The sequence below is a fragment of the Filicampus tigris genome, chromosome 12 (genome assembly GCF_054856515.1).
Source record: "Filicampus tigris isolate MCC_2025a chromosome 12, RoL_Ftig_1.0, whole genome shotgun sequence".
NCBI classification, from domain to species: domain Eukaryota; kingdom Metazoa; phylum Chordata; class Actinopteri; order Syngnathiformes; family Syngnathidae; genus Filicampus; species Filicampus tigris.
Genome location: NC_141228.1, coordinates 24,584,929 through 24,606,031, shown reverse-complemented (window position 1 = coordinate 24,606,031; position 21,103 = coordinate 24,584,929). Strand labels below are relative to the sequence as shown.

General features: G+C 43.7%; 1 protein-coding gene across 1 annotated transcript in view; it reads left to right on the top strand.

The window, feature by feature from the left end:
• The first annotated feature begins 1,256 nt into the window (after positions 1-1,256).
• LOC147139358 (BMP/retinoic acid-inducible neural-specific protein 3-like) overlaps positions 1,257-21,103 on the top strand; it is a 69,849-nt gene continuing 50,002 nt past the window's right edge. The window contains exon 1 of the mRNA XM_086048048.1: positions 1,257-1,272. The gene's annotated coding sequence lies outside the window, so the exon portion shown is untranslated. The remainder of the gene's footprint in view (positions 1,273-21,103) is intronic.

Below are 21,103 nucleotides of genomic sequence, written 5' to 3'. Positions count from 1 at the left end.
TGATGTAGGGCGGCACGGTGGTCGGCTGGTTAGACTGTCCGCCTCACAGTGCAGAGGTCGAGGGTTCGAATCCAGCCCTGGCTTTCCTGTGTGGAGTTTGCATGTTCTCCCCGCGCCTGCGTGGGTTTTCTCCGAGTAGTCCGGTTTCCTCCCGCATTCCAAAAACATGCACGGTAGGTTATTGGACACTCTAAATTGCCCCTAGATGTGATTGTGAGTGCCAATGTTTGTTTGTCTCTGTGTGTCCTGCGATTGGCAACCAATCCAGGGTGTACCCCGCCTACTGGCCACAGAGAGCTGGGATAGGCTCCAGCACGCCCGCAACCCTTGTGAGGATAAGCGGATTGGATAATGGATGGATGGATGGAAGATGATGATGTATTGAATTAACTCCATAATTCATCTATAATTAGACGGGCTCATGTCCATTCATCATAGCTGTGAAAAAATACATGAGATCACTGTGATTTATTGATGAGGAGGTCATCTTTTTGATTGCTCTCATTTGCAGCGGCTGCAGCAACCTGCCTACTTATTAATGATTGCCTCATGCTGAGGGTTTTGAATAGTTTAGTAAAATAATGTGACTAAACAAACTTCATTTTGTATTTTTATTTCTTTTTTTAAACCTGACTTCCTTGCAAAAATACACAGTCGTCAGGGGGTTCGTTGTTACAAATGTTGTGCTTTCTTTCCAGTGAGCCGACCAATCGCAGGGTGAAAGGTAAGAACATTGTCTCTTTTTAATTATTTTTTATTTTTATATTTAGGAGTGTTTCCTGAACGTAGCTTAGTGATTGAGGCTACAGTCGTAAACCGAGGCTCCCTTGTACTAGAATGAGTAGGCGATTTGTGTTTTTTTTAATTATTATTCTTTTTTTATTAACTGCCAACCAAAAGCATTGTTTGATGCCATCAGATGCATATGAGACGAGATCGCCATTTTGTTTTTTTGCTGTTATTGTTTTTTAGGTATTTTCACATGGATTTGATGCTGATTTGATTTTATGTAACTGAGAAGCACCTTTTTCTTCCAACTGACCCATTTCCATGAAAGTCTCTGTTGTTTCAGATTTGTGTAAGCAACATGAAACCCAAAGTGCAGGCTACATGGGTGGGAAAACAAGCAATTTTGAACCTGAGACGGAATGGAACAGCAATCACAGACATTGTACAATCACCGTCCGTGGCCAATACAACCACCAGTACTTATTTGGACAACTACCAGTTCTTATTTGGAGTGTCCTGCAGAAGAAAGAATCTACCAGCGCAGTAAGTAAGAGACAAGGATAAGGAAAAGCAGCAACATTTTATCCCATCACATCTGATGTTGCTTTTCGAAATGTTGATGTGTTTTTACTTCTACAATGCAAGATTGGTGTTCAGCAACATCAGCATATTCACGTTTTGTATGTCGAGAGACCTAACAAGTGACATGCACTTTTTTCTTGTCTTGATTAGGGTGCATTCAGAAATTCAATCTGGCGTCCTAACTCTACCAAGAGTGTGAGGGTTGTGTTAAAATCCCACGTTCGGCCCCAACCCTCATACGGGCATCGTGCTCGCGTAGCTTCCAATCAGCTCTGATGCTCCGTGTCACCAGTTAGAGTGGCCGGAGCGCCGTCCAGGCACCATCAGAGTACGGAACTCTGAATAGCCAAACGGCACATTCCAACAACGGATGTTTCGGGATTTGGTGTGTTTGCTTCATGAACCCACATGGTAAAACAGATCATTGTTTTTGCCTCTGGTTGTCCAGCCATGCTCTGTAGTATTGTTCAGACATATTTAGGCAGCACTTGGGAAATCATGTGGGTTTTTGAAAACAGGGCTTCACATGATCGTCTTTGAACTGGGAGCGTGCGAGGGGGCATTTTTCAAGTGGGAAATCTGCCATATTAATATTTCACAACATACCCATTTAAGTACAACAAAGTTAAAGCCATCTGTGGTGTCAACATTGCTGGCAACAGGCAAGGAGACTAACCACAGCTGACTTGCAATTCCAATGAGAGCTGCCTTTGGCTACAAATACTTTGAAAAATACTGTACAATCTACGTTAATTCTACAAATGTTTCAAACATCCAATTCAAGACATTCATTGAAAATGAGGTCTTTCATAAAGACATTGCTACAGACAAACATTTTTTCAGTCAAAGACATGACTGAATAATCACAAACGATCGTCCGCCTTTAATCCAATGCTTCGTGTTTGAATGGGGTATCTTCAACTTGAAACGAAACGGATCCACGTTAACGCTGACCCGGTCGGCTCCGTAGTCGAAGAGCGGCGGCGTTGTTTGAACGTCCCTTTCACTCTCACAACTCTCCTTGTGTGTCGTCGGGTTGTATGTGTGGAGTGCGAGGTGTGAATTGAAGTCCCCTTGATGGACTATAACGAGTGTAAGCATTTCAATTAAAACGGAATGTATTATTGCAACAATTTAAACGACTCAAAAGCCTTTCGTATTCGACGCGGTATGTAGCGCTAGCACTCGCCCTTGCCTTGTTCAATGGAGTTCCGAGTTACGTTTTGGTTCAATGTGGTACGGCCCGATTCGAGAGGCTATTCACGCCTTCTGGGCTATTACTTTTCTCATTTCGAAATGTCACCGTTTTCCCATAATTCCACATTTTCCACCCCAAATCCCCACATTCATTGTCAATGACACATTCAGCAAATCAGATTCACATCATTCTCATTCAACAGTAAAAACGTTCAGCTCATTCAATTTCGCCTTGGCAAATGATTTTCATCAACAATTCCCACATACTCCTCAAAAGTCACAATCTCACTCTCATATTCTACATTTTTCACGAATACAATTCCCACAAAAAATATCAAGCTATCTTTATTGACTATTCCAGTTCCCAACATTTTCGAAAGCCAAAAACTCCTTGTTACATATTCACTTGTCGTTTCAACACGCTTCCATATTTTTTTCAGTATTCACATTTTTCGAGTTCATTGTCATTCAAATTGTCGTCTGCAAATGAATGTGCAGAGAACTGTGTCAGCAACTCATACATTTACTGCATATATAGTACCATATATTGAAGTAGATGCATTTTGCAGTAGCAGTATGTGTACTTTTGGATAATTAATAGAACATGAACCTCAGCACAACTTCAGCCTCCTCTGAATATCATCTGATGGGCAGATCAAATATTAGCCTCTTCCATATTCGAGTATTCTTCCATATTCTAGGGACGGATGTAATTGGCCCTACTGCTGCGACGTTGTACTGCGTAATGACGCTGCCATTTCATCTGATTGTGCTGTATTCTTTTCAGAAAGACTCAAATGATTTGACAGAGCGACACATTTGTATTTGCTTGCTACAGAAGAATAAAATGTATAGTTAGTGGAGAACATGCATGCTTCATGCGGCTGTAAGTAATCATTTGCGTTTTGTAACAGGTGAGACATGTTTTCCCTTAATGTGTGTCATTAATCTTGGAGCTCGGGTTCCAACTAATGGATCGCATTTGGAACTCATGTAATATTTGATTACTTTTCCTGCATTCTGCCGACCCTCTCCTTCCTTTTCCTCAAGATAATGAAGCAAAGTCCACTCATCAATAATTTGGAGGGAAAGATCAGTGGGCATAAAACTTAAAAGTTAAAGAAATGATCAGACCCTAGAAGTCGTAGATATATGAAATCCTGCATGATACACAGAAACACACTGCACCCCTTCTAGACTTGAATTTTAAAGGAGGAGAGATCACAGAGTGATCCCAACGTGATTTGGCCAATACCAGTATCACACGTACAAAATACAGCAGATGAGTGGGTAATTGGTTATATTTTTGCATGTTCAAGTGAATGGGAGCTAGATGCTCAATGGCACCCGACATGGCTGCCAAACCCGAACCCCGATTTCCAGATTGACACCGAGCAGAAGAGGAATCCGATCGGAGCAAAGCTTATTTACATATTTCATATTAATAAGGCGGCACGGAGGTCGACTGGTTAGCACGTCCGCCTCACAGTTCAGAGGTCGTGGGTTCGAATCCGGCCCCGGCCTCCCCTTGTGGAGTTTGCATGTTTGCATGTGGGTTTTCTCCGGGTCCTCCGGTTTCCTCCCACATTCCAAAAACATGCATGGTAGATTGATTGATTGATCACTCTAAATAGCCCCTCGGTGTGATTGTGAGTATGAATGTTTGTTTGTCTCTGTGTGCCCTGTGATTGGCTGGCAACCAATTCGGGGTGTCCCCCGCCTACTGCTCAAAGACTGCTGGGATAGGCTCCGGCATGCCCGCAACCTTTATGAGGATAAGTGGATTGGATAATGGATGGATGGATGGATATTAATAAGGAAATGACCTGTTAAAACATACATATACACACACACACACACACACACACACACACTGTTACGGCCCAGGTTGAGTTGGCCGTTTAAGTTGTGTGCGTGTGTGTGTGGGTGCTTTCCCCCTGCTCTTCCCTGATTGGTGGCTTTTGTCACCAGTTCAGCCATCCAATCAGAGCAGAGGAGAGTAACCAATTTAGTCAACTACTTTCAGGTGTGGCATGGAGCATTTAGTTTAAGAGGGACTGGGTTGCTGGCAGCGGGTGATGTTGTTCATTTTTGTTTGGTACCGCTGTCTTTTGTTTATTGCACCTTATTTGACATAACCTTCATTTATCCTTTTGCGTAGCCACTTTATCCATTCATTACTCAGTCCACTTTATCCATTCGTGTGTGCACCAGGGCAGTCGGGATTTGGGTGATCACTCCATTTTGTTGTTTCAGTGGCCAGCTCTTTGTTTTTTTCCATTTCCCCCTTCCAGCTCTCACACCTATGTTAGACCCCTCCTCCTTGCCATCTTGAGAAGGGGTCATAACACGCACGCACACAACACACACACACACACGCACCCCCCCACACACACACACAGGCTGCCTGACATAGGAATGAAAAATGGCAATCGGGTAAAGTAGGCCTGTCACCATCTTGTTGGAGGATGGGTAAAACCATTACCTGTTTTATTTTTTTATTTTTTTAACCCATTAAGTGGGGTAGCAGCTGGGGTGGCAAACATTTTCTTTGGTTGGCAGCAGCCATGGCAGTAAATCCACCCACAGTCATTTTATGAAGTCATCATGTGATAGAATCCCCAAGAGAACCGCCTCCCACCCCCCACTGTCATATCAAACACTCTTGTCTAAGCAACACACCTCCTAGCACACCTCCGAAAAGGAGTCTTATCATGTTATATCACACAAAGGACTGGATACGAGTTGCACTTCTCACTTTTCATTCATTTTGTCTTCATCTCTCTTTCATGAATGAATGAATGAATGAATGCCTTTTAAAGAATCACTCTTCATATTTATGTCAGCGGGGAAGGTGTGTCAAACATTATTATTCCGCGCAGCAGCAAACGCGTCGTCAGGCGTAGAGGATAGCACTTGAGCAAACGGTGACTGTCAACAAATGTTTAATGATTGGAATAAATCTTCCAAATATAGAATGCAAAGAAAGTGAGAATGTTGACTGCAATATGAAAATAACATCTGCTATCTAACAGTGTCTTGGCACATGGACAGTTTTATGGTAGGCAGCCATATCATAATTGCTTTTCAGAAGGGTAGTTGGCAGCCGTCAGCACAAAGGAAAGGAGGAAGGAAGAAAGAGGTACAAATAATGATGAAATATCAATGAGATGATGAAAAAGTAATCACTGTGCCATAGGAGCACAGAGCTCAAAGGATTTAAGGGCCAACATTCCGAAATCAATACAGTATGTGTGATCCGATGTGGGACAATTTACACACAGCTCCTCACTCATCACTCTATTGAAAAGCCCACAACCGCATTTCCATCTGGGAGAAAGCGCGGGTGCTGTTTAACAATAACCCAGCACACCATCATTGCAGTTACAACAATGCAGCCTTCTCAGAGATAGAAAAGATCAAATATACTGTATACTGTCATAATAGTAATAACACACTTCTGGCCTCGTTGTCCGCAGGTGCGAACGCAACCGCGAATGGTTGTTTGTGTGTCATCATCACGCTAACAACATAAATGCCTAACTCGTTTTGGGTTTTTCCAAAGTCTGATTTTTGCAGAAAATTACTCTCCGTAGTCCAATTCAGATGTTGCAATAATTCCCATTTGCAAACAGCCAATCTGTTTCTGATCCCGGATCAGATTCTGAGCTCTAAGGGCCAATCAGTCAATCACACACGTTTTGCTGTTGAGTTAGGTCCGACAGCTGTTTCTAACTAATTTTAGGGGGCAGAATCCAAAAGTGATCTCACTTTTTCTCTATCACGTCAAGTTTTTGAGCGATAGGATTCCCAATTTCTTAAAAAAAGATCTGAAATAGATGTGCATGCGTCTAAATAAAACACTAAGATGGAATCGTTTAGGTCAGTACCTATTGGAAGCTGCACACACCTCTCACTGCGCTCTCTCACTTGTGACTGCACGAAAAGTTGCAACGTAGCTGTAGATGAGTCCAATCGTAATCAGCTCTTCTAACTACAGCTAATCAGTGGAAACACGCATGTTTTGAAGATAAGTTGCGGACGGGCTAGCAAACAACTGACTGCAATTTTGGAATCGGCATGCCGAATTTAATTTTAATCAACAAAAAAACCTGACTCATCAGAATAAATAGTGATTTTTTTTTTTTTTTTCCAAGTTGTGTTCTCTATGGCTTGGATTTAAGTCACAGTCTCCTGCCCTTCATGGGCAGAGGAGAACAGCTCCACCTTAAGTTCAATTTGCAACAGAAGTCAACGGGTGTCATGGAAATGGCACCATTTTGGCAGGACACCTAAACAATAAATGACGACAATTGAAGATGAACGGAAAGAAATAAGTGCCGGTGCTCTCCTTATTTGACTGTTGCCAGGTAAATTATCTGTTGGATATATTTGTATATATAAAGAAAAGTACAACCTGAGATGAATACACAAACAATACACTGGGCAAGAGCTTTGTTTGCTGATCCAGACTGAGATGTTTTGGACTGTATACGCTGCAGTTTAAGGGCATTTTGACATTTTTGCTTCAAGGACGGGCAGAGTATACCTTACTGCACATCTACCGAGTTGACGTTTTAAGATGGTGGCCCACCGCCAGTGAATGCATGTTTTTATTGTCTCTTTTGTTAACGCCCTGACGCTTGGATGTTTCTCATCTACAATGCACGCAATGTATAATTACCACGAAACGCATATTCTCTTTCTGCTGGGTTACCAAATAAAGCGAGAGTGCTGAAACTAAAGAGCAACACCGGTAAGCGGGCTTGACAGGTATTCCTTTGTGGCCAGTTCAGAGAGTGGGCATGCAGCCCGAAGCACATGCTATCAGGCAGTTGCGTCACAGCAGCTGTCACCAGCAATTGCATTCCCAAGAATCAACGGAGTCTTTTGTGGGAAAGTGAAGCTGTTGTTTAACTGAAAAAAAAAAATGGTTCGTTCGTTCTTGGAACATTCCAATGTCAACTCAGCACCATCATTGTACATCTCCAGGCAATCTGGTACCAAGATCACAGTCATTTTAGCGCAAACACTGACAGAGCAAAGTTGCGGCAAACTAGATGTGCCACTCGGGTAGGACATATTTTGTTTTCTTGCTGCCGCGTCCGTGTTTGTCAGTCAGGGCACTTCTTTGATTGACGACATTCACAGTCCACGCAGTCGCACCGCTCGAGCGTTGTCTGCTTCCCCCATATGAATGAAGATTTTTGGTCCTAAAAATGGAACACGTTTGATTTTTAAGATCGTCGGCCCCCACCCGTTTTGGATTCAGCTATGAGGACAAATCCATACTTAACACACCTCTGGCCAAGGGCTAATCTTGCAGAACAATCTTTTATTAAAGTATTTAGATATGCGGGTGCTTGACGTCCTTGGTTGGGAACGGGCAAAATAGGGACACACGCGGTAAAAAAACGGCATTGTCTGTCTGTGTGTGTGCCAGGCCTAAGAACACCTGGAGAACAGTGCTATGCCCTTTCAGCACTTGGCTCACTGCCCAGGCAATCCTGAATGGATGGCACACAGCCAATCCACGGGCTGCTAGAAGGCTTTCCGTGAGTGCAACACCTGCACTAGAACTTCAACAAGTGGGTGAAAGACCTTAGATTCTTTAATCAGTCCCATCCTCATCGCCAGCGTCCACAAGCAAACTCCATTATCCAGGATGAGAACGCTCACAGCAAAAGACTGACGTTTATCATACACTACCTCAAGAAGCAACAGAATTGAGCTTAGCCCAACTGAATGCTTTTGGGATGGCTCACACCCAATCTATATGGATTCATTGCAAATATCGATACTTTAGCTTGAGGGTCGATACTTAAAATTGTGAGCACCCTGGATCGCAATATCGATACTTTGGTATCGATCCGCCCATCCCTCGTTGAAGGTAGGCTGAGGTGTCCCTTATTTATTTTTCAGGCAGTCGGCAACCCTAGACGTAATCGGGTGTGAGATTGATCTGTGACTGGGGGAAAAGAAGGAATCGAGCAGTGTGTGTCGAGTGCGTCTTTGAAAAACAAGTGAGGCACTTGAGTTGAATTGTAAGAGTGAGGCATCCTCCATTCGGTGTTGGTTTTGGCCAACAAGTAGCCTGTCGAGTAGCACTCTGGCCTACTCGGAGCTCTTTCTAACCCCATTGGATGGCAAAAACGCTAGAGCCAATTTTCATTTTGCTACAGTCCAATCGAGTACAAACACATTCAAATAATACAGCTCTGCCACTGTCAAGGTTTAGCATCAGTTTCATCACAAAGGTAGACAAGTTGATCCAACTCTTTGGATTGTGCAGGTGCACTCGTGAACTCCATAGTTGTGAAAGTCAGCGTATATAGAAGAGATTCAATCATCTCGCACTTGACCTGGCATGCGGGACAGGGGCCCTCGAAGACCGTAGTTGGTGTGCAAAAGAGACTTTGTTCTGCCTTAAATGTATTCCACTTCACTTCAATAGGCCTATTTACAATGACGCTGCCGTCTGAATGCAAAGGAAAGAGCATTATTCCTGTTCCAATTGCAGCAGCATTGCACCGCTGACGGGGCTGATGAGCGGAATGCCAGTGAAAGTGGGGAGTGTCTGCGTTAGTCCCATCCCTGTTCTAGCCTCCTTGGACCAACAGTATTGACTGCCACTCATGTAAATGTCGCCCCGTTGCCTTATAGAATCGAATGTCACAGCATTAGCATCAGCATGCATCCTGCCAACCATGAGGCTGAAGCTCTGCCCCCAAAAATGGGCTCAAGTGGCAACGTCCTAATGTTGCAAAAGGTATTTGTGTCTCGCATTTCTAAAGAGAGATGGCTGCAAGGCCCAAAAGATGGAGGTTGATAAGACAAGACAAATGCGGTGGGGGCATGAAATGCAAACATGTGTTTTTCATTCTGTGCACACTGTGAGGGTGACTGTCACGCGGCATGATAAGGAAGGAGTACGCCCGGCTTCGATTAATGACCTGCTTACAGTCAAGCGCAAAATAAGCACAGATGATGTGCAGAAAGATGACTTTGCTGACAAGACGCATGTCCTTCCCTTCCTGCCAACGCGACGGACTCGTGACCCCCGAGATGAGCGCAGCACCCAATGCACTGATTTAAACCCAAGCTATGAATTGCCTCCTGGTACTTTCTTCTCAAACTAATGGCTTACCAGTCTGTAGAACTGCAGCTACGGAATAGAATGTTGATTGAGCGTCTCAAGATGACAAGATATTAGGAGGAACAAATTGCTTTCCTTAATTGGTATGGGAACCTTTCCAGGAAGGACAGTTTGCAAAAGGGATTCGATATTATAGCAGTAGCGATGGGGCAGTTGGCATGTCCTCGTTGTACTTCATGAGGTCAGTCGCCATGGCATCACAAATGTCTGCTCAGCACCACAAATAAAAGAGTAGAGGAATATCAATTTGAAATGATTTTGGTCACTGTTTGCACATTGTTTGTTTCCTATTCAAAATTCAGTATAATCAGCAGCCGTTTCAACATGACCTGGAATTGGTGGGAACTTGAAATGAAGTGAATTGCTGTTTGGGCGATGAAGAGATTGAATTGCATCTGGCAGAGGTGGGAATTGCGTTTTGGTTTTGATAAAATAACTGGGCCGCCCGCCCGCCCGCTTGACACAGTTGGGTTGGCAGTGCTTGTCTCTGCTTACTGGCGCCTCTCCTGGGCGGTGCTTTCCTCTCCCATCTGGCACCACCAGCACTGCCAGGAAGCTTTTCACACCATTTTGTTCTCCCACATCAACTTTTCCTATGAAGTATTGCCTTGAGACAGAGTGTGAAAAGTCAGGCATATGTCATCACATACGCGGCCATATAGACCCCAAAGAGGCATTCACGTGGTGTGCCCAGCGTTCGTGCCCATTGTTTGATGGGCCCACCATTTCTTTCCAATGGTGTCAACTGTTTTGATGGTTACAGATAGCTGCTTGTTCATTCTTGTCTATTCCCTAAGACAAGAGCAACTCTGTTCTCAAAAGTCCAAATTCAAAACATACTGTATATGGGCACAATTTACAGTGATTTGGTGTCCTTCATTCCAGTGTGTGGAAAAGTCATGCAGATGGATGGATGGCGTTGATGGGAACGATGCCCCAGCAAAATGGCCCCCAAGGCATGTCTCTAACTGACCAAATATCGACAAATGTGCCCCTTCATCAAAAATGCAATCCCATTGCTTTTTAGATGCTTGTCGTGCTGTTCACTTTGATTTGATATGGAAATATAACGCAATGGAGGTTCATCCTGAAATTTCACTCGAAAGTGGAGTGTTCCTAATGTTTGTGTCGAGTGTATAATTGATGGGTCATCACAGTGAAACAGTTGAAAAAACGCTTTCCATTATCCTAGAGAAACAGATCTGAACTTAAAAACAAGTAAAGGGAGGAACTGTAACTTCCCAGTAGTCTAACTGAAAACTGCGAGGAGAGTAATTGGTAAACTAACCAGAATATAGATGCATCGGAGATTTTCACGTGAACGAATGCATAGAATTCATGGAGGAAAAATGTCCTTTGTATGGCTTTGTATTCTCTTTGTAGTTGAATACGTTTGTTCTTTTTTCTCCCTCAGTGTAAACCCACCACTGATTTAATTTTGAGCTGCCGATGGACTTTGAAATTGAAATGGCCACCATCGTCATGTGACGTTCCCCCCACCCCCCGCAACGTGTGGACTTCGTTTTAGCTTTTGCCACCAAAAAGTGGCACTTGCTTGTCCACAGAGACAATCTGCCACAGACAGCACCATCTGCTATGGACCAAATAGACAATACATAAAGAAAGAAAGAAAGAAAGAAAGCAAACCAAAACCACATTTATTAACTGACGAGATGTGACAGCACTTGAGAACATGTCACATTTGATTCCCTTTGGGGAATTCCAGCAGTGTGACATGCACAAATTCCTAGCCAAGCTGCTGATGTGCACCAGCCCTCCTGCAAGGCATGTGATTCACGCAGTTCTCCATCATCGGCATTGGATGTGAATTTCTTTTTTTTCGGTGCCCTTTCTCATCAACCTTCGTAGGCCCACCTGCCTATGAAGGTTGATGAGAAAGGGCAGGGAGAGACTTAACGCAGGGTAGAGATCACTGAACTACTGTGCTGTGTTCAGCCGGATCTTATTTCGAGGCCCCCCAGGTGGGTGAGGTTCGTGTGGTGCAGAGGCAAAGTCGGCATCATTTCTGTGTTTCCACGTTTAACGCCAGCAGCAGGTCCTCACGTGTATTCATTCAAAGAGTGGAGGTCTGGGGGGTTAATTCTATAAAGGGGTTAATATTGGCAACATAATTGGATTCCTGCGCCACGGGAGCTTGCGAGATAAGGAGTGTGTTTACAGCACACTAAGCGTTGGCGCTTATAAAAGATCTATTTACACAAGCTAGTGTCTGACAACGGGGTGGCCCGATAAAGCTTGCAAATCCACTTCCATCTCATTAACACATTCACTTTTGCTGATCAACTGCAACAGATTTGTATTCATCATTGAAAAGCATACCGTATGGTTGCAAAAAATGTTCATTTCTTTGGTATTCAATTTTATGTGAAAGAAAGGGTTAGCAAAAAACGTAGTTATTTTATTGTGCTAACTACAACTGTTGCCATCATTTATATTTTAAAGTCGTTCCAACATAAATGACTGTTTTAGCCCAAAGAACGTACACGTTGTGTTTTTTACAGTGCAACAACCAGGTCTATAATGGATGAACAGGAAGGGTAAAAAAAAAAAAAAAAGTGGCTTAAAAGCATTTTTCATCCAGAATAAATGCATCCTCTAGTGTCCACAATTGTGTTGCAAATTGAGCACACCTTGCAGCTGACTACAGAATGAAGAATTAAGGGATAAAAGCAGCAAGTGTGAAAAGAAGTCTGCGCTGCTCATGCAGCCCGACTTTGTAAAGCTTGTGCAGGCGATGCCTCTCTTTATTTGGATGGTGGATTTCAAGTCTCTGGAGAAGCGGCACAGTGGGCGAGTAAGAAGAGTTTGATGTCGCACGATAAGCTTCCACTCAAGACATTTTCTATTCCTTTAGATTTCTTGTTAGTTGGTCGGGGGGATTGCTCTTTGAAACGGCACATGCGCTGCGAGGAGCTGTGATTGCTGTGCAACAAATGAGCAAGTCAAGCAGTTACCGGGCCTCACACTTTGACAAGCAATTAGAGACAACGGCACCATGGCAAAAACAACCAAAATATTCAGTCCATGTGGATTTTTAACCACTTAAACCCAGCAACAGATGCGGAAGCATTTGTATGTAAGAGGCGTTTGTTTCTCAAAGACGGTAAGTAGGGAAAAGCATTTACATATGCTATCCAATGTCATTTCCAGTACAATGTACATCTTCTGAACACTACTGAGCTGGAGAGTGAGGATGAGGGTAAGCGAGGCAAAGGAGGCCCCGCTGTCCTTCAGCAAATGGAGTTACCCCATTGTTCTGACAAGCGTAGCAGCCCGATATGGCCTCTCCCGAAATTGGGTGTCATGTATTTACTTGAGAGGATTAAGCAGAGGCCCGCAGATTGCAAGGTTCCTCTTTCTTTAATCCCTGCATTGCTGCTACAGTCCGTCTGGTTAACATGGCCACAATCTGTGTGGACAGCACACTTTGTTTTGGTGCTGTATACGATAAATTAATTGGATTGTATTGCATTGTAAAAAGTGATCTCAGTATTGCAGCTCTATTCTTGACGGTTGATTTTCAGTTAATGTCTCTCACACACACACACGCACACGCACACACACACACACACTTATAGTTACATATAGCTATATATATATATATATATATATTCATTCATTCATTCTCCATACCGCTTATCCTCACAAGGGTCGCGGGGCGTGCTGGAGCCTATCCCAGCTGTCTTTGGGCAGTAGGCAGGGGACACCCTGAATTGGTTGCCAGCCAATCGCAGGGCACACAGAGACAGACATTCGCACTCACAATCACACCTAGGGGCAATTTAGACAGTCCAATCAACTTACCATGCATGTTTTTGGAATGTGGGAGGAAACCGGAGTACCCGGAGGAACCCCACGCAGGCACGGGGAGAACATGCAAACTCCACACAGGGAGGCCGGAGCCGGGATCGAACCCACGACCTCTGAACTGTGAGGCGGACGTGCTAACCAGTCGACCACCGTGCCGCTATATATATATATATATATATATATATATATATATATATATATATATATATATATATATATATATATATATATATATATATACATACACCTCCACCCCTAAAACAATGCTCAATGCAGCTAGTTACACAGTGGCAACCTCAATGACGCTTGTTGTCACACCAGGCCAATAGTCGGCAATGAGCTCCACCACGACCAATTTGGGCTTATGTTGGGGATATGCCATGGATGCTCGGACTGTGAGGGGATGTTGCTCCTTGTCTAGACTCTGTGTCCTGCCGTTCGTTCGAGTCGGTCACCAAACAAACAACGGAGAGACGGGTGGCACTGCAAAGACTGCACAGGCTGTATTTATGGCACTCGTTCCCTATGCTCATTAAAGGCAACTCGAGATTCTTCTTTTTGCTCTCAATTGCTCCTTAAAGCGCAGAGTAACACTATACATAGAGACTTCCACACTCCCTCCTTAGGCACCCCGCTCATCCCTCACGTGCGTGCACTCCAACCGCAAAAGGGTGATGAATATTCAGTATGAGGGCAGACACAGATGGCTTCATTGGACCACCGTGACGTATTCGCTCATTTATTTGGTGTGACGAGAGTATGGGTGAATCTTGGGACGGCTTGTTGCCAGTCGGTAAAAACATTGTTGTAATTTAAACTGCTTCAGATGGATATCCAACAAACAATTTGACCCTTGATTTTTCTTTGTTAAATGTCTGCAACAAATATTGTTACAGCCGTAACGAGGTCAGCCCATATCTCACTGAGTGGCAAATGCTTGCACACGTAGGGAATTTTTGGTTCCGTCAGAGTTCCTAAAAGGTTGCAAACATGCAAACAAAAATTGAATCCAGATCACTCTTGACGGCCTATTTTTTGAGAATGCACCTCTTTCTTCTTTTCGCAGTTTGTATGATGTATCCTAGGTGTTGCATTGTTTGATTATGTAACAAATACACACTTGCTTTTTTATTATTATTACAGGTGAAGGTGACTTATGTTGAGTGAGTTTTTGCAGGTATAAATTGACTATGCATTTGTATTTGCATTAGGTGCGCATCACATAAGCCACAGAGACGGCATTTGCTATGCATTGCTTTTCTCTTTTCCTGAAACAATATCCTTGCAGGTGAGAGAAATGCAGAGCTTATTATTTACAACTCTACATGGGAGCGACCCAGGATCATTCTTAACGAGTCAACAGCTCTTCATTAAAACAGGTACCCTGAATAGAAGCAGTTCCAACTGTATCATTTTTAGACGAAGGAACAAGAAAGCAGCTGATATTTTGAGCAAACCTCAGCTTGACTTGAAAAGGTTAAAGTATTTGTCTAATAATGGTCACAGTTGAGGTGAAGAAGGCAAAAAATAAGAGACACACACCAACCCCTCCTTCAAAATTCAGCAATACAAAATTAAAAAAATAAATAAATAGTGAGCAATTTGTTGGGTCTTCAAGGCTTGGACAAAAAAAACCCCACTTTCATTTCTCCTTTGCAGATCAAAAGTATGAGGAGAATGTTTGGTATTTGAGCGTGCATGGTGGACACATTAATTTCTCAGCACATCAGATAAAAAAACAATTAGATCCATTTCATTGGCGTGTCTATAAACTACAAATCTAGATGTGGTGAAGTGAGGCCATCTTTGTTTGGAAGCAGTTCTAGCTGCCACTCAATATATAGTTGAGGTCAGAAGGTTGCATGCAATCACAACACACAGCAATATGGGCCAGCAATCAAGAAATAGCATCTATCCCATGGATTCATGCCTGTCGCATTGTTGGCGCTGCGGGCATGGTGGGCGCCTGTTGGAATGCAGGCACTCCCCTCTGCAGTCCGGCCTGATGAACATTTACATTTTCAAGAGTCCTGTAATATCAACTGTGCTGAAAACGACGGTTTGCAAAAACATGCTATTGAAAGTTGTCGACTGAAGTTCTTGAAGAGATCCATCCTGTCCTTCATCAGCTGTCCTCCAAGGCATCAGTTATTTTACAGGCTGAGTCCAAGTCATTGAGGTTTTCTTTTTTTTTTTTGTGCAACTTGAATGGCTCAGGTGAAATGGACTTCAGTCCTCATATTGTACTGCAGATATTTGCATGCACAATCCCTTTGCTCCTCCGTGGATGCGGTTTACTTCAACAATCTCCTTGAACTCCTGATAAGAATGTGTGAAGGTCATCAGCATCGCAGCAGCTATCAGTTGGTCGTGGTGGCTCTTAGCGTGCACTTCGTTTTGGCTCTTAGGCCTATAGTGTAATACGGGCGCTCTTTTCCAGCGTCTACTGTGTGTATGTTCCATAAAATGACCAAAAGAGCTCCATTTATCTGGAGTTGAGTTGACTGCTCACTAGAGTCTGAACGAAGCTCCAGTGAGGTGACGCAGGTTTGAAATTCTTTGTAGAAATGATTCAGTGTCCTTAAGCATGTTGCAATGCTGTTTTGTTCATTTGTTCCCTGAACATCTGTTAAATGTCAGTTAATGTCCTTGTGGGCTGTTTGGAGCCAGCCAGTTGGCCTTTCACAAGTGCGTGTTACTCATAAACATCCGTCTGCAGTGCTTGCCATGAACCAAGCGTCAAAGTGTTCAACTAGCTTGTGTGTTCCTTGACTCATCAGGCGGAAACATTTCAGAGAATATATATTCAATTTATCCCCCATTGGCTTTGTTTACACTGCGGTTGTAGTTCAACTCATTTCTAAAGCAGGCAGGCAGATATGTTCATCTCCCCACAGTGACCAACCTCCCCAGTTGCTTTCTGCACACTAAACAATCTGCAATTTGTGGCGACTTAGGCAGAAATCTGGTCCCACTTGTTTGATGCCCAATCGGTACTTCTCCATACTGTTTCATAAAGAGACTTGGAAGTCAAGATGCCCGCACATCAAATTGCTGTCAAGAAATGCTGAAACCTATTGAACTCAACACTCAACAGAAATTGTACTGCTGTACTGTATGTATGATCTAATATTAGCACGGCTCGATGGACAAGGTCTTCAATGTCGACAGCAAATATGCCTTTGGATGGTCTGCTGTGACTGCTCGATGTGCGACTCAAAGGTGCTCACACCGTGTTTTTGTGCTGGAATAATGGCACATAGGGCAAATTGACTTTTGACTAGCTTGTATACAAGCAGTCACTGATGCTGTCGTGGGACATTGGCCGTACTTTTGGGGCAAGCAGCGTGGTCTCATTCCCGCCCAGTGATGATGTGAATGGTTGCCCGTCTCTACGTGAGGGCACCCGGGGACCGCCTTCCACCCGTCCATCGTTCTTATAGCTGCTCCAAGCTGATCTAGTGGCCGAGATAGACCAATCGGACGTCGGGAAGCATCAGACTGCGCCGTCCGATTGATGTAGCGAACGCTGTCGTAATGTCGGACCCCGTCAGGAGGCGTCTGGCGGGCGTTTCGGCATGTTAAATCGGCGCCGTGAGTCGTGATATTTGCTCACTCTGATTGGCTGTTAGCTTGCAAATCAGCTCACGGGGCAAGAACGGGAAGTGACCAATGCGGATAAACCGTGAGCATGCCTTTGTTGCCTTAATCTTCTTCTAAGTACAAGAGTGAGGGTTGACAACGTAAGTATTGCACGATACTGTGTCAAGAGTGGGAGGGTTTGCTTCGCGTGGGAGTTCATCATGAGCAAGAAATAGAGCGAAATGCATTGTTTATAATCCACCCCTGCCAATAGCTTTCCGGTTGGCTTTTTCTAACCATGGGGAATAGTGACTACTGCCGCCAATAGTATGGAGGGATATTACATCTCAGAAGCTAGTTAATGGTCGGCGTCGCTGTCTAGTGTTGTGGTGTATTTTTCCAGCGCGGCGTATCGACAGTCGGCCCGACGCCGCAGGGGGTAAGCGTCGGTCGGTCACAGTTGGCTGATGTCGGCTTGGTCTAGCTAGGCCTTAAGGTCTAGCCTACAGTCAGTCGCCAAATTGTCCGGTGGTCCTTTGGCGTGCAAAAGAAAATGTCCTTGGTCGACTGAAACAGCCAGCATGGCATGGCGCGCTCTGCCAAATTCACAAACACGCTTAACTAGACTCTCTCCGCCACAAAAGTCAACGTGCCCGTTTTAACGCAGGGCACACGCGCACCTGTCTTCTAAAATCCAGCGACAAATATGAACATGATCTTTTGAGAGCTGCCTATTCCTAAAAATGCGTCTTGTCTATGATCAAGCTGTTCCGAATTGACTGTATGCAGTAGTGCGTGCACACAGAGTTGCTCCGCCCATACCTTGCTGTTCGGCTGGGCAGAAAAATCTCTGTAAATAATGGCTGACATACAGACTGCGCAAAACAAAGTCAAGATGTAAGCAGAGCCGGATTGAGTTTTGTCGGATGCATCGATTTAGCATTAGCTAACAACGTGTAAGCGGCACATAGTCGCATCATGAATCAAGTTGGGATGGGGATTTTTGTGTTTGCCAATTTGTCTGCTCCATGCGCCACAGATCCACTGCACCTTTTAATGTACGCCATTTGTCAAGTTGGAAATGAAGGGCTGTTGCCCAATGTTATTAAGACACCTGTTTTGGAGAACAAAAATGAACAATTTGAAAACAATAAACGCAAAAGAAATAAATGAATTGTTCTTGAACTGGTGCTATGTCCTTTCCATGGTCACAAAAGAAACATTGATTTGAATGACAACATCATTTTCAGGTTATGGACTGCATTTCGGCGGCACGGTGGACCACTGGTTAGCACGTCCGCCTCACAGTTCAGAGGTCGTGGGTTCGATCCCGGCTCCGGCCTCCCTGTGTGCAGTTTGCATGTTCTCCCCGTGCCTGCGTGGCTTTTCTCCGGGTACTCCGGTTTCCTTGCACGTTCCAAAAACATGCATGGTAGGTTAATTGGACACTCTAAATTGCCCCTAGGTGTGATTGTGAGTGCGGCTGTTTGTCTCTGTGTGCCCTGCAATTCGGGGTGTCCCCCGCCTACTGCCCGAAGACAGCTGGGATCGGCTCCAGCACGCCCGCGGCCCTTGTGAGGACAAGCGGTATCGATAATGGATGGATGGATGGATGGACTGCATTTCCAATGACTACAATACACATGCAATTATTTTTCCTATTTATGGATGAGTTCATGCAGTAATGCGCACCATCAAACAGATGTGCTTTCTGTGGATCCAGCTTGGATGCAAAGGTGTTTCTAATGAGCTGCACTCTAATGAGCCGCATTGCTAAATTTAGCAACATTTGATTGAGGCATTGCGCACATTATTCATCGATGGCATTTTATCGGCCGGAGTCATGGGGCGATATTTGCCAAACTTTGAGGTATTCCTTTGTTTCGTTTTGTTTGTTCCATTTGAATCGGGAGGAGGGAGACATCCAAACAGGCTGCATGGGCGCTCTGGAGGAGCAGACGTGAGCATGCCTGGTGTCGGCGGAGGGTTCAGCACACCAGTGGAAGGAAGCCTTGTCAGATATGCTGTCGTCTTGCACGATGACTCTTTGACCTTCATGTTTTCGTGTGAGGTTCAGGGCGCATTTCCAGTTGGTTGAATTTGAATGCTTGGCTTTGGAGCTCCACAGTCTTTCCAGATTTCAAAATGCAGTGAACGAGAGAGAGAATGAGAGAAGCTATGTGAGAGTATTGTTTGTTGTCAGAGTGCATGCAGTGATCATCACTAATGATGACAACTGGTCAACTCAATTTGCTTTTCTTGCAAGCTGAATCAGCTGGTCTCTCATCCAAAATTGAAAGATCCCTTCGCATACCTGTCGACCCCAAGATGTACTGAATCTTAGGAAAGTTGTAAAGCGTACATATCGGTATAGAATCTTACATGACACTTGTAGGCCATGCGCAACATAAAAAAAAAACAAAAAAAACATGGCATACCGAATTGCTGGTTCTGCCATTGTTGCATTATAACTACGATCTTTCTCACCGTGACTTGCGTTATTTTCGAAAGGCTGCTGTCACGTGATTGGAAATCAGCTTTGGCAGACGGAATCAAGATCACGTGAGAAAATCGGGGCACAAGAATGCGAATCTTGCAAGAGCGAGCAGACGACAGTTTGCAGATGGCGGTAGCAATGAAGTACAACTCCATTAAAAAAAAAAATATATATATATATATATATATATATATATATATATATATATATATATATATATATATATATATATATATATATGTAAGAAAAAAAAGTAAACATGATAACATTGACATTGGCCAAACAGATTCGCGTACATGTTTAGCGTACAACTTGACAGGTTTGCCTTCGGCTTTTTGCCCCCAATGGCCGCCGCCGTTTCTGCCGTGTAATGTGAATTTTGAAGTGTTTGTTGCTGCAAGCCAGTTTCACCATTCTCGGAGCCGTGTGCTTTCAAAGGTCATTCACTCCCTTTGGAATTTGCCATGATCCTCTAGGAAACCTGCAAGCTTTTGCTTTTTTTTTCTGAGGGGACAAAGAGTGTGTGATAGCTGCAGCCTTTCTTTGTTCTTGACAACTTTCAGAGACAAACACAGATAACTCCTGGAAGGTTGGGTGTGGGCAGCCGATATTGGTTTTTGATATCTACACGGTGTTGTACAATTTAATTGTTTGTGTTATATTGGACACATTTGGACAATTAGGAGTAATGAAAGCAATACATGGGGAGAAAAAGAAGGGCATTACCTCATCCACGTCCCTTTTAATAGCTTTCCCACCGTAGATGTTCTTCCACAATAAGCAATTTCCAGCCACTCGGCAAAAGCTCAATTGGTGACTTCTCTTGCAGCTAAATGATTCCAAAAGACTCTGGGGGATTACAAAGCAAACAGTGGCAACCTCTTGGACTTGATACAGGCCCTTTTTGTCATTTTAACGAGCTCTTCAAGCCCCAGGCCGTCAGATAATAGGCACGCGTAGACATAAGTAATGGGGTTCGGAAGTGGATTTTTACCCACAGATAAACAAAAGCGCTTCATCTTTAAGTAAGTGGAGTAGGTCTTGCAATCTTGTTTGCAGCCGTACCAGTCTTAGCATCTCATTGACGCTCAGAGTCAAACGTGAGCGTGTACAGGAACGCATTGTCAATGTGCTTAACATTTGATTCCCATCATTACTATTGTGACTTCAACAATGCAAGCCATGCATAACATGCTGGTGCTACGCCTGGAAGATGGAAACATGAAATGATGAGAGTTGAAAGCTTCAACAAATGCGAAGAAACATGCAACTCCAGGTGTGCAGACCAAGCATTAATATATATATATATATATATATATATATATATATATATATATATATATATATATGTATATATTAGGGTTGTAACAGTTCACAAAAGTCACGGTTCAGTACCTACCTTGGTATGGGGGTCAAGGATCTTTAGGGGTTCAGTACAGCAATAAGTCTCAAATGCATAAGACTATTTTTTTTTTTTTTAGTTTTAACAGCAAGTTACAATTCAATTTTCTATAAACCAAAAAAACATT